The sequence below is a fragment of the Branchiostoma lanceolatum genome, chromosome 7 (assembly GCF_035083965.1).
Source record: "Branchiostoma lanceolatum isolate klBraLanc5 chromosome 7, klBraLanc5.hap2, whole genome shotgun sequence".
In the NCBI taxonomy this organism is placed as follows: Eukaryota; Metazoa; Chordata; class Leptocardii; order Amphioxiformes; family Branchiostomatidae; genus Branchiostoma; species Branchiostoma lanceolatum.
The window spans coordinates 19,992,118-20,006,223 of record NC_089728.1 but is presented as its reverse complement, the minus strand read 5'-3'; positions in this window follow the sequence as shown (position 1 = coordinate 20,006,223).

The following is a 14,106-nucleotide window of genomic DNA, read 5'->3' as shown; positions in this document are numbered from 1 at the left end:
AGAATTATGTCATACGGACTCTTGTTGTGGTTTGAAAGCATTTCTCAAGCCAGAATTATGAGACATTCATAACATAAGCATTGTACAAAAAATGCATGCATGTATCTTCTTTTCTTGTTACCCCACTGTTCTATTTTCAAAAGCCTTTTCTCAGGACAAACTAACAAGAAACTCATAGCTAATGTGTGATTTTTGACGCCACTTTACTCTTATATGTGTGTGTGTGCTGTAATTCCCATCCAGGGTGTCCAGTGAGTCGGACCTGTACCGTCTGCATGTATCCGGTTACTCCGGCAATGCGGGAGACTCCATGGAATACAACAGCTGGCAGGGGTTCTCCACCGTGGACAGGGACATGGATGGCTCGTTCAACCCTTGTTCTCCGCGGGCCGGACAGGGCGGCTGGTGGTTTCCGCCGGGCTGCGGCTACTCCTACCTCAACGGTCTCCACCTGGGCAACTGTGGGAGCTCCTGTTCACGTGCGCAAGGTATTCTGTGGACCAGCTGGAGAGGCTTTTATGACTCCCTGAAGTCTGTGTCTATGAAAATCAGGTCAACTGCAGAACCGCAGGTCACCACTGCAGAACCACAGGTCACACCTGAAGAGCCGCAGGTCACCACTGCAGAACCACAGAACCGTCATAATTACAGGTGACTTCAATGCTAAGCACAATGCATGGTGGGCTCCTGACCCAATTACCTCTGTCGGCTCAAAACTATTTCAAGCATCGACTATGTTAAACCTTACCCAGGTGATAAGCGAGCCGACATGTGATTTGTCACGTTCTCCTTCTTTGATTGACTTCTTTGGTTTACTGATATGAAGAATCTTGTTAAATCTACCACAGTTTTGTCTCCCCTTTCTGGATGCTACCACTGTCCCATAATTACTACTTTTAATATGTCCTTAAAGTCCCCGCGCCCTTATATCCGCACTATCTGGGAATATCCTAAAATCGATCATGACTTATTAGCTGAATTTTCGTCTGATTCCAAATGGCATGAAATTTTTTACTGTAACGCTGTTGATTAGGGGTGGGTACCGGTACCGTGTACCGGTACAAAACCGGTATTTCTTAATGGACCGGTCCAAAAAAAACGGTCCGTAAAAAATCAGTGGACCGGCCTATGGACCGATTAAAAAATTCATAGTACCAGGCGGCCACATAACTGGTCTAAGAAAATACAAAACAGCAGGTTAAATGAGTCGTTTTCGAAGACGTTAGATGTGAATCATACCTAGAAACACTTAAAGGGTGAGTAAACAGCCGGCGAGAAGAGTACAATTATAATTTTGAGACAAAGTGCAAACCTAAGAAATTATATCGTTCCAGACATGACGTTTGGAGACTTTTGCGTGTGTCTCGCTCTCCAAAATATGATGTACTGCGACAGTACTATAATCAGGTACAGGTACAGGTCCGGACCTGGACCTGACCCTCTGGACCTGGACCTGGACCGGACCTGAATTTTATGTACCGGTACCCAACCCTACTGTTAATGATGCATGTTATAAGCTGGTAGATCTTATATTTGAAGCCAAAACCAAATGTGTTCCCCATAAGGACATTCTTATAAGACCCAGAGATAAACCATGGATGTCTCCCAGGATTAGATCGTTGATGCGTCGGCGAGACAAGCTAAATAGGAATGCTAAAGTTTCGAACAGTACCACACTGTGGTCTGCATACCGTAATGTCAGAAATAAACTAGTACGCGAAATATCACTTGCTAAGTCTAACTACAACAGCCGTCTCGCTGACTCCTTGACGACTTCTCCTTGTTCTAGTAAGAAATGGTGGCACATTGTTAAATCTTTCTATTGTAGCAAAGTGAGTTCTAATATTCCTCCCTTAAGGTCAGGTCACTTGTATGTAACTGATTCTTGTGAAAAGGCAACCATGTTCAACAATTTTTTCACTGCTCAGGCCTCTGTAGATGACACCAAGGCAAGCCTCCCACAACTTGATTTTCTCACTGATGTCCGATTTTCAGAATGTTTTACCACACCTGCCGAGATTGAACTCTATGTATCCTCTCTAGATATATCCAAAGCGTGTGGTCACGATAATGTTGATAATCGTTTTCTTAAACTCATATGCCCTTACATATCTGATAAGATCGCTTACGTTTTCAATTTGTCATTTTGCCATGGTGTCTTTCCAAAGGCCTGGAAACGGGCAAACGTGGTTCCAATTTTCAAAAAGGGAGAACCAGATGATGTATCTAACTATCGCCCCGTATCTCTGTTGCCCTGTTTGTCCAAAATTTTAGAAAAAATTGTATCCAAACACTTGTATAACCATTTGATGTCTCAAAATTTACTATATTCCCTCCAGTCGGGCTTCATCCGCGGAGATTCGACAGTAAATCAACTTATTTGTATTACTGATAAAATCTTTAATGCTCTAGATTCCAACAAAGAAGTCAGAGCGGTTTACTTAGACTTTTCTAGAGCATTTGACAAAGTCTGGCATAAAGGACTTATTTTCAAGCTGCAGAGAAACGGGGTCGACGGCCCAATCTTAAATTGGTTCCATAGCTACCTCTCTGACAGAGAGCAAAGAGTTGTTATTGATGGTCAATGTTTGGATTGGAGTTATGTTGGCGCAGGTGTACCTCAGGGTTCAGTTTTAGGGCCTCTCTTATTCCTTGTCTTCATTAATGACATGGTGGACGGTGTAGTTACATGCCCTTTTTTATTTGCTGACGATAGTTCATTATTGGACATTGTGGAAGATCCTAACGTTACAGCTGATCGACTCAATACTGATCTTAGGAAGATATCATTTTGGTCTTCAACATGGCTTATGAACCTAAACCCTTTAAAGACTGAAGAAATGTGTTTTTCTAAGAAATCAAATCCTCCCGACCACCCCCCTCTTCTTCTTGATAACTGTGTTATCAAATCAGTCAAAACCCACAAGCATATAGGGACTTTTCTTACATCCACCTTGTCATGGGAAACACAAATTTCTCATATGATTGGCAAGGCGTCCAAACGAGTGTCCACTCTTAACAAATTGAAATTCAGATTATCACGAACAGTACTTGATGTTATTTATAAATCCTTTATTCGTCCTCTCCTTGAATATGCTGACATTATTTGGCATGGATGTACTTTATATGATTCCCAGCGATTAGAACGTGTTCAATACGAATGCGCGCTTGCAGTCTCAGGGGCTGTAAGAGGGTCTTCATATTCTTCGCTACTTTCTGAATTAGGTTGGGAAAAACTTTCGGATCGTCGTCACGTTCACTCTCTGATCATGTTCTACAAAATTGTCCATGGCCATACTCGCCAGTATCTTAAGGATTTGATCCCTCCTGAAGTCTCCATTTCTACTTCTTATAATCTTCGCAACAAACTTAATCTAAGGATACCGCTCTGCTCTACATCTCGATATCAAAAGTATTTTATTCCTTATGCAACGCATCATTGGAACGGTCTTGGCATAGCTGTTCGATCTTTAAATCTTTCGTTGTTTAAAAAACATCTAGTGAAATTAGTACGTCGCTCTTTCTATTCACATTTTAGTCATGGCCCCCGGTACACTTGCGCCCTCCTCACACGCCTTCGCACCGGCACGTGCAGTCTTCACCTAAGTTTATTTACACGCAACTTAGCAACAAGTCCAGCCTGCACTAGCGGATGTCGAAGCGAAAGCGTTGTTCATTATCTTTTGTACTGCCCTATATACAACCAACAAAGACTCAACCTTCTGGGCAACCTACGGAACCTTTTAGCCCCTATTCTTGATATCGATACTTTGTCTGATCAAGCCTTCATTTATTTATTATTAAGAGGTTCATCCTTTGTTTCGTATGATTTCAACTGTAACATTTTAGGCTTGACTCAGCACTATATTTTGACAAGCAGACGTTTTAAAACTTAGTTCAGGTATATTGATATATTCATTGTTTGTTTGTTAGCTTGTTTGTATTGGACGATCCAATTGCTGTTTCTTATTGCTATTGTACTTGTCTATGTAACTTGTATCTTTTTTTCCAGAGGTGATGTTTAATATTAGCTTTAGCTAGATTACATCACCTCTGTGTCCTGTATATTCTTCTGTTGTTTAATAAAAATTAAAAAAAAGAACCACAGGTCACACCTGAAGAGCCGCAGGTCACCACTGCAGAACCACAGGTCACACCTGAAGAGCCGCAGGTCACCACTGCAGAACCACAGGTCACACCTGAAGAGCCGCAGGTCACCACTGCAGAACCACAGGTCACACCTGAAGAGCCGCAGGTCACCACTGCAGAACCACAGGTCACACCTGAAGAGCCGCAGGTCACCACTGCAGAACCACAGGTCACACCTGAAGAGCCGCAGGTCACCACTGCAGAACCACAGGTCACACCTGAAGAGCCGCAGGTCACCACTGCAGAACCACAGGTCACACCTGTTGAACTGCAGGTCACCACTGTAGAACCCCAGGTCACCACATCCTAACACATTGGTCTGTGAAAATTCAAATATCACCTTTAAAGTGACAAAATCCCTCAAACTGCTGAATTCACCACACAGTGTGAAAGGACTAAATCTCCTTCAACTCATATACAAACTTTTAGTAACAATTCAAGTGTATTCTATATCGTTCTAAATTGTGGCATTGAAATTCAGAAACTGACTTCCCGAATTTGAACCAACCAGTGATCTAAGTTACATGATTGAATGTCGGTCCTAACTGTGGAATTTGTTACTGCTTCAGGAAAAAAAGGAGAGAACTGGTGCAAATGTATGTTTCAAGTATGATATCCTTAACATAATGTTAAATGTAATTCTATTTCAAAGTGCTGTTGATACTTTGAACTGTTAAACATGACTACATGTACATGACCACCTGTCACCTGGTTATACAATACTGTAAAACAGCTCTTTAACAAGATCTGTGCTGATAGAGGCACGTGGACTGGTAAACCTCACTTATGCTGGGGTCAAATTTCCAATCCGGGGCCCGACTAAGCAGGCACTGTACAGGCTAACACATGTTAACACAGGCTATACATGTGGCTAGACAATGTATGTAAACTGCACAAGCTAACCAATGTATGGAAACTGGTGACCACCATATCAACGGCTGTTAAGTGATTACAAATACCTGACATACTGTCCTGCAGCAATGTTTCTAATTCTAGTGACGTAACTGATAAACAAATAATAACCGAGTAATAAGCAATGTGTAAAGGAATATCACACCGTTGCTGTCATTGTTACTCAACTGAACGTTGCCATATTTTGTAACACCCGAAATGGCAACATTTCTTCTTGGACATTCATGAAGACTAAGAATAAAATTTGCGACCAGAAGTTTTCTGTTCTTGTCCTAATTTCATCTCCAGTGTGGCAGAGTAATGTTGTGTGCATGGGTGTGGAAAGGTTCGTTATAAGTAATGAGTCAAAATCACAAGGGAATGGAAGATGAGCTACATAGCCCCACACCTCTTGAGACGCAATAAAATGGATCTTTTTTAGTGATAAACGCACTGATAAAAGTTAGGAAAGTCGTGTAAAGTGCCTTTCCCAACATCGGGGTATGTCAGAGGATCAAGCCCAGATTCCATTGGTTCTGAGCCTGACGCTCTTAAACCAGGTTCCCATGGCAACGACAAATAGTACAAAAGCTGGTTCTGCTGCAGGCCCAAAATTAACCTTGACCTTCATCTTTCCTAGACCTACCCACACCAATTATCGTAATAATTATATTGTAATCCATCCAGAGGTTCTCAAGTTGTACAATGTCTTGACTACAAATATCCGGAAACACGCCAAAAACTATTAACTTCCATTTTTTCATGGTAGGTGATAAAATCAAGGTTTAAATGCATATGGGCAACATCAACTTTGCGACCAAACTAAAACGCAACATTAAAAAAGGGCAACACAGCAGACCGCTACCCTGTAAGCATCAGAAAGGATCACAGTGACTTTATTTCGCTACAATATCTGGACAGAAATTCTACCTCACTTTACAACAAAACTGCAATTCAAAATAACACTTTCTCACATTAACAGACATTTCCACAAAGGGTGCAGGTAAAAGATTTCTATGAAAACTGAAGCATCCCCGAATGTTGCCACATAAATTATAATAAGCACTTGGAATGCACGCAACACCCAAATAATCGGAGTCACTCCTCACACATGTGGTCTCGGCAGTTCCACGTTTAGGGAGTTAAGTAACTACTATTTAGATTTTCCACAGATATCATCGATAAAGGCATACCAGCAACTACCTCCCAGTCATATGTAGCTGGGAACGTCTTCAAAATTCATCCTATTGTCTTCAAAATTATCAATATTCAGTATTCCACAGTAATTAATAGATATCCATGAATATGATAGCTTTCCATCTTCAGAAGACCTGTCGACTTCACATTTTGATTAAAGATGTGGACACTTGAATGTACACAGCACAGCTCATAATCCAAAATGACAACAAATAAAAAAGCACTGGTCACAAATATACACTGAAAACAACATAAAAAATCTGCTTCTAAACAAACCAGCATGGCAAAAAAAAAACGTTTTCTGCCCCTTGTGATTTGACAAAGCATGATATCAGACACTATACTATCAATATAACATCGTAGTGCATAAGCATTAAGGTACTCTTAGTCAGCTTGACGTTTCGTATTTTGACTGTTTTTGAGCACAACAGTAACTTATTTGTTAAAAGTGTTTTAAAAAACGTGTGAAGTGAGGAGAGAAACAATGTCTAACCAATACTTACTGCAAATAACGTTACTAGTGAATATGCAGTACCTCAGGCAGTTTGTAGGTGGTGGTGTGTACATTTGAGAGAAAGATGGAAGTCTGAAAAACGACTTTGTAGCATTTGTAAAATTAAAGCCACTTTAGAACCTTTATCTATTTATCCATTTTAGGTACACATGGATAGTCCATTCAGATTTGTAGGGACACTATGTTATGTCCTTACTTGTGAAACTTTGAGAAAGAATATACATATTAGTTCCCAACTGTTTCAAACTTGTTCTTTCTAAATGCAATAATAAAACATTCAAGCCACAGGGGCTGACTTTCCTTGCTTCGCAATTTGACCACCGTAATAAAACAGTCCGTCCTCTTTGTAGAATTATTGAATATTCCCATTTCCAGAAGACCGAAATTTGACAATTTGACGGTCGTTTTTCCCCTTTTCCCGCGGCGGCCGAGAGCGGTACTGCAGATTAGGCTCTAACGGGGTGTGAAGTCCCGACTGTAAATAGGTAACGTTAATAGTTAACAATACATGTATATCCTTCTATACAAAACATTGTGCTGAAAGTCAGGGAACAGGTCCAGATGTCTTCACTTAGAACTACCTTTAAGACTTACAAAAAAAAAAAAAAAAAAAAAAAATTGACATTTAAAGGATAGCTCTTAAAAGGCGATGAGTTAACTCGTCAAGCAAAAGCCAGGCTTCGGCTTGTTTTGGACGTTATTTTATGCGTTTTTGTCAATAAGGCAATTGCGCAAAACTGGGACTTTGATGTTTTGATACAAGAGCTTCGGTAACTCTTTTGCATAAGGCCAGTCTGTGTCCCTGGGACTTCCGGGTTAGGTATCCGCAGAAGATATGATACACATGTGGTGAAAAAACATCCGAGACACAATGCAGCATTCCAGGCGTATTCTTCACCGCCCACATTCTCGTCACGTGACAAAATGCCGATTTAAGGATCTTCTACTAACTTTTGTCTTACCTGTCGAGGCTTGAGGATTGGATGGTTTGCAATAGACAGCCGCTGACTGCTTTATCACGCCCTCCAGCGCTCACTGTGAATACTGCAGTATGACTGGAGGAATTGACTACTAGTATTGCAACGATAAGTACCTTCAGTACAGGGCTCTAGCCAGCCTGAAATTTTATCCCGTAAGCCCTAAAATTTTGTACAAACCTAACATATCGAGCGGCGCGACAATTCTAGGGGGGTCCGGGGGTATTCCCCCCCGGGAAATTTTTAAATCTAGACCCTCTGAAACGCTATCTCCAGCATTTTGAGGGGCAAGTTTGGGTGAAAAATTAATTGGGCCTTCGTTGTATACAATCGGCAAATAAATGAAATTTAGCACCACAAAACTTTCTTATTTATTTGACAAATATACACGTGAATTCAAGTCGGCAGAAATAAAACATTTTCAACACCGGTCGACGCGTCGTACCGGTCCCGTTTGCACCCTGTACTAAATATAGTAGGAAATGAGACACCCTACTTTGGACAGAACGCCCTAAAGACGTTCAATATTTTCCTTCCGTGTTTTCCATGGTCGATTTCTCCGGTAACTTCCACTTGATTTGATCAAAATTCGTCGATTCAAGCCCCATCTTCGCACCAAATATCAATTTCTGATAAAACCTCGCGGATTCGCGCCTCTCGTGAACCGCGAGACTTGTATGTCATTGGTCGATTTTCCGTGACGCGGCGTGAACGAACGCTGTTATTGGTAGATGATATCTGATTCTGAGGTCTAAAACTATCAACACCAGTTTTCGCGGGAAGAGTGCGTGAAACTCGGCGTAAACCTTTAACAATGTTTACCAAAAAAATACGGTAAGCCTGGTAACTACCGGAGTATTTTTTTGTGTGGCTATAACTAGCGGTGAACCGGGGAAAACAGCCGAAAAAACGTCAGCCCGATGCGACCGGCCAGAATTGTAGTGGGGCACTAGTAGTGGGGCACTAGTAGTGGGGAGGGGGGCACACGATGCTGATTTTCTCTCGGCCCACGAACCACTGGCAACCTCCGCGCCTCCGTTTGTCTGCTATAAAGCCACCTTGAGGTTGTCACCTGCCGCCGGCGGAAGATAGAAATTGCCTGAATCGACCTCGCTTCAAACTTCCGCTTCTTTTCTGGAGATCTTTGAAAAAGTTCAAGCCCTGTCTTTATCTTTTCTCCCGATTTTTTTCCGTCAAGGTTTACGGATTGGTCTTGAATTTATTCCGTAACACGCAGCAAAGTTCCGTAAATTTACGGCAAAACTGGCGCTGGCTAGAGCCCTGCTTCAGTAGCTACTGTGTTCGCTATGTGGTCCCTAAACGTCTGAAATTACAGTTTGGAACGCAGTAAGGATGTGCGAGTTAAAGAACTAACCAGGCATCTTAAACCCTGTACTAGATACGATACTCAATAATGATATAGCCAAAAATGTGCTTTTTACTACGTTCATTGGCCCGAGTCACTGCACTGGAGCTGCGCCGTGGGTTAATATACAGACCCACCCGGCGAAAAATGATGATAAAATCCTACATTTTATTATTACAAGTCTACATTTCGTGAAGTGACAAGACTGTGGCAGTTAAAGGATTAACCTGGGATGCCGTATCGTGTGTCAGATATGATATTAGCCACTTAAAAAACAAAAAAAGTCCGTTTGTACTCTGTAAGCAACACTCGGAAGTGCGGGAGGTGCCGTGCGGTATGATATGTACAAATGGATACCAAAATAGACTCCTCTCTAATAACCACCGGGTTCTGTTAAAGTCTGGGAAACGTTCCTGTCATTAAAGAAGATTTGATATACATATGTATACGACCTCTTTCGGTGAATATTGACCATGGTAAAATCCTAATTGAAATCAACCCTAACGTGACAGTCTCCCATCTGTAAAAGCTGACTCAGGTCTGTTGCACACTACACCACTTTCCTCACTCCACCCTGGTGTAAAAATGGGTTATTGTTCTCTGCCCGTGGCAATGTTATAATAATAAAAGTTATAAAAACTTGAGGGCAGTGCCACGTCGTCCTTGTCTGTCCACAAGCAAAATGATAAAATGTTAAAAAAGGGTCTGTTGCAAAGTTATTTTCTCAGGATCCGCTTATGTTCTACACTGCGCATCAGCCTAGCTTCTCCTGATTTCAGCTGCCTGGACATTTAAATCCTGTGAAAAATAACCCCAAACGTTTGTTTAGCGTATGTCAGTCATGACATAACGTTATCTAAATCTATTTGCTGTAAACATAGCCCTTGTCCTGCGCTTTCTCTTTCTTTGATCAGTATTACCTAGCCTGCCTGTTACCAGACTGTTTCCAGGACCTACACTGGGGCGAGTTCCTCGGTTCTATGGCCAACATGTCCCCGACGAAATTTTGACTCAGCCCCCTCAGCCAGACCATCATTGGCTTAGCAGTAACGTTATCCCAAGTGCTAGGGAAAAAAATGTTAAACAGTAAAAACCTATACCTAACGTTATAGGTATACTCAGTCATGATAGAAAAAAGCTTACCTTTAGTTATGGAATTTTTCACCTTCAAGACTTTATTTTACGACTTCCCAACCAACCCAAACTAAGGACTTGTCATCACATATCATCGAGACGTTTTCGTAGACCGGGATTCCCATCCCAGAAAAGAAAACTAAACGGTCTCTCCTATCATAAAAAAAATGTCAAGTTGTTCAATCAAGTAACAAGGAGATATGATCCACTATGAAGTAAGTTCAGTTTGCCACAAAATGAGTGAGTTCCACAAACCGCAAACCGTTTGCGCAACACGGACCTCGTCTATTCCGGTTTGCCTTTTTCCACGGGTTTACTGTATATGTAAAAGTGTCTGGTCTAAAAAGAATTAATTGAGCCTAAAAATCATGTTTTTAGGTCTATTATAATTTTCCTTACCCATCCCTAATGACATACAAGGCACTTGTAAGCTTGAATTCCCGAGAATGTGTTGACATTCCCGGTGCTCTATCTCGAAGTATAATCTGGGCAAGTCTCATACCCCGACCGCACCCGGCCCAAAGTATACCCTGGGTATAGTGTAGATTACACCCCATGTACTTAATCCAAACCGAAAATACAAGATCAATATACCAAGAATGTCAATAAAGGTGTTAAGGGCCATTGAGAGCGTACACTCGACAAAACAGCCTAGATTTCACCCTTGGTTAGATTTCTATTTGCCACCGATTGCCAGCCAAAATTACAGTGACGCCCAGTTTAAAGGATCCAATGTATAACGCTAATATTTTAGTGAAAGATGTATAATAGTGATAATGTTCAATACATGGCACTTTTATTCATTTCTTTTGAAACTTAAGTGAATTTTCATATAGAATTTAATGATAATCCTCTTCTGTGGTCCCTCTCACATTTTCACAACAATGCATGAGCTTGCAATAGGAGACAAGCTCAGGTGGTTAATCATAGAAAAGCGTTATTTTTTCTGCCCTATCATTTGCAGTTCTGCCACGCTTTTGCCTTTAAGATCATGTGGTAGGTGTAGTAGTGATTAAATTGGCATTTAATGATCGTAAGAAATACCCAACATGCCTATTTTCGAATCATTCGAGCACTTACATAAGGATCAATAACCTCTGCGAACGCCCTATCTCACGTAGAGGAGTGTTCACAGCCAAGCGAGAGAAGCCAGCTTTCCAGAGGGAGTGACGACGAAAGGCCAAAATGGGGGCCTCTGATTGGCCAGGCTGTTCCAAAAGGTATCGCCACCCAATCAGGACGTTGGGAAATGTAACTTTGCCCTTTAGGTTTGCGGTCAAATAGCAATATAGGAAAAAAGGACGTCAAATTACGAATATGGAGCTACATATCTGCCAAGTCAAATGGTTATGTTTTTAATATTTTTTTAAGATTTTGCTCAGACATATCTGATTACCTCCTTAAACGATGATGATATTTCTAACCAAAACCGCTAAAAACGTCTTGATCAACAGAATGTCTCTATTTTATTACTGAGACCGTTGATGATTTACAGCGACCGTTGAGCGCTCGATGACGGCTCGCTGCGACCCGTAAATGACCCTCGAGCGCTCACAACACCTTCGCGTGAGAGTTAATTAACGACAAGATAACTATCACCTCAGTCCTGACAAAGAATAAAAGGTGCTTCGGGTGTCGAGTATCCTTTACAATGTTGTCCAAACAGCCGGGTTATTGAATTCTTGTGAGGTTAATTGTCAATGGGAAATATACTGTCAGCGGAATGCAACATCTGTAGGATATTCATATGAAAAATCGTTCGTTTGTTTGTTTGTTTGTTTGTTACAAGTACTCTCATTTTTGTTGACATGGCCTGTTGTTGTGTTCCTTTCCATTTGAATGTACGAACACTATAACAACTAAATTTAACTAACTCCGTCCGTAACTACCCTTCCTCTGTGCCAGACTATTGTTCACGTTACCTCTCCATGACGGATCAACGAACTGGAGGGACGTGTTCTTATAGCCAGGTGGGTTCGGGGAAGGGGACGCTATCTATTAGAGACTGGAGAGGTCTCGTGTATCTCGGTCTACTGCAGTGCCCCCCTCCATAAACATGATTATAATCTCCAAGCAGATGAGTTTGGCCATGGGTTTATTAGGATCCACAATAAACTCAAACTCAAGCACACAGAGACTTCGTATTTCAGGTTTCCGATCTTTTAGCGAAGGGAGTTGGAGTTCACACGCGACTGTTAATCGATATATTCAGAACTTGAACATGACCGTAGCCTAGAGTCATAGTCAGGCTTGGAGTGCGTAAAGAAAGATCTTCATTTATTCATCAATGAAAATATGCACCAATAAGACAGACCTAAACCCAACCCACACATCTGCTTGGAGATTAAAGATGTCGATGACGGCCTTCTCAGACGTGCCGGTGATCGCAAACTTCTGAAGGATGATCTTGTTTTGCCCCGATGCCAGAATGCTGTGTGAAGAATCGCACTGATCCTTGTTGAAGATTCAATTACCGACGAGGTAGTGGCTGCACACGTGGAGATAGGTGCAGGCGTCACCCCTGGTACAGCCCCTTTGGCGATTATTGTACCAGGTACAGACTTGGGGAAGTTTCGCGGGGACGGGGGCAGGGTGGTCGTTTGCTCCGGACCTCTGGCGCGAGCGGGACCGAGGGCAAGCGCCTCCGCTGGGCGGTCTGACCGGTGGAACCTCAAAGGGCTGTGCCTGCGGTATTTGGGCAGCGCCCATAGCCTGCATTAGCTGCATGACATCGTTCATGGAGAATTTAGCCTCATTTGCGACCATCGGACCACTCGAAGGTGGAGGCACCTGCGGAATAAACCCTCCACGACCACGTCCTCGATCCATTCCTCGACCCCCTCGAGCTCCTCCCCTTCCTCCGCGGCCATTGGGGCTCGGGCAGGGACTGGGCCCCCTGCCGGCCCTCCCTCTCCCTCCGCGGCCACGGTAACCGTCACGGCCAGTGAACCGTCCTGGTCAGACATCGTCTGGTTCATGTTCAGATTGTATACCGTTTCCTAGTGCTTCTACCCTCAGAATAACACAGCACTGCAAGCAGGAAGTGAATCGTTTATTGTTCAAAATGGCGTGGGCGTTTCGTAGCCTCGGAAGTAGGCTGCCGACAGAATAATGATATTGGCCCCATCTTGCTGAAAACGTACTGGTGGGAAATGCTCAAAAAAATGCAGCCGCCAGAGCATATCAGTGAGGCAGTGTCAGTGAGAAGTAATTCATCTTCAAAAACAAACAGGCAACAAAAAAAAGGTAAAAAAAGCCACTATTGAAGGCCGCCCGGAGCCTGTCATAGAGACTATTACCACCCTTGGTTTCGCTACGTCATCATGCGCATAGCAGGTAGCGGAGCATCTGATAGGCTCAGTGGGTCTGAACAAGGCCGCGCAAGGTGACGTACCGTGTTTACACCTTTTTAAAGTCAAATTATAACTAAGACTTGAAGTGAGCAAAGTCGGACGAAACCATTGAAATGTAAAGGTTGTTTTACCATATCCTATATATATTTGGTTACTGAATATTCATTCAATTTTGGAGGACTTAATTTCGAAGGTGTTTTTGCATTGTTTTCAGTTCTCGGTTGAAATAATTCTGTTGTAATCTTTACTACAGTGCTAGTGGAAATGCACTAAAACAGCTTTTCCCGATGTCATAGTGTCACGGTGGATACATATCGATAGGTCACCGCGAAATCAAAGTCACCGCGAACATTTCAAACTTTACAATGATGAAAATCGATGAGCCGGAAGGCAACCTTTACCTCCATGGGTATCACATGATGATCACGCTAGGTGCAATGTCCACGCCATATTTCGTGGGCAGCCATCATTTCAACACAGAGTGTGAGGTGGAAAGTTGTTCTTCTCAATGTAAAGGTTTTCAAA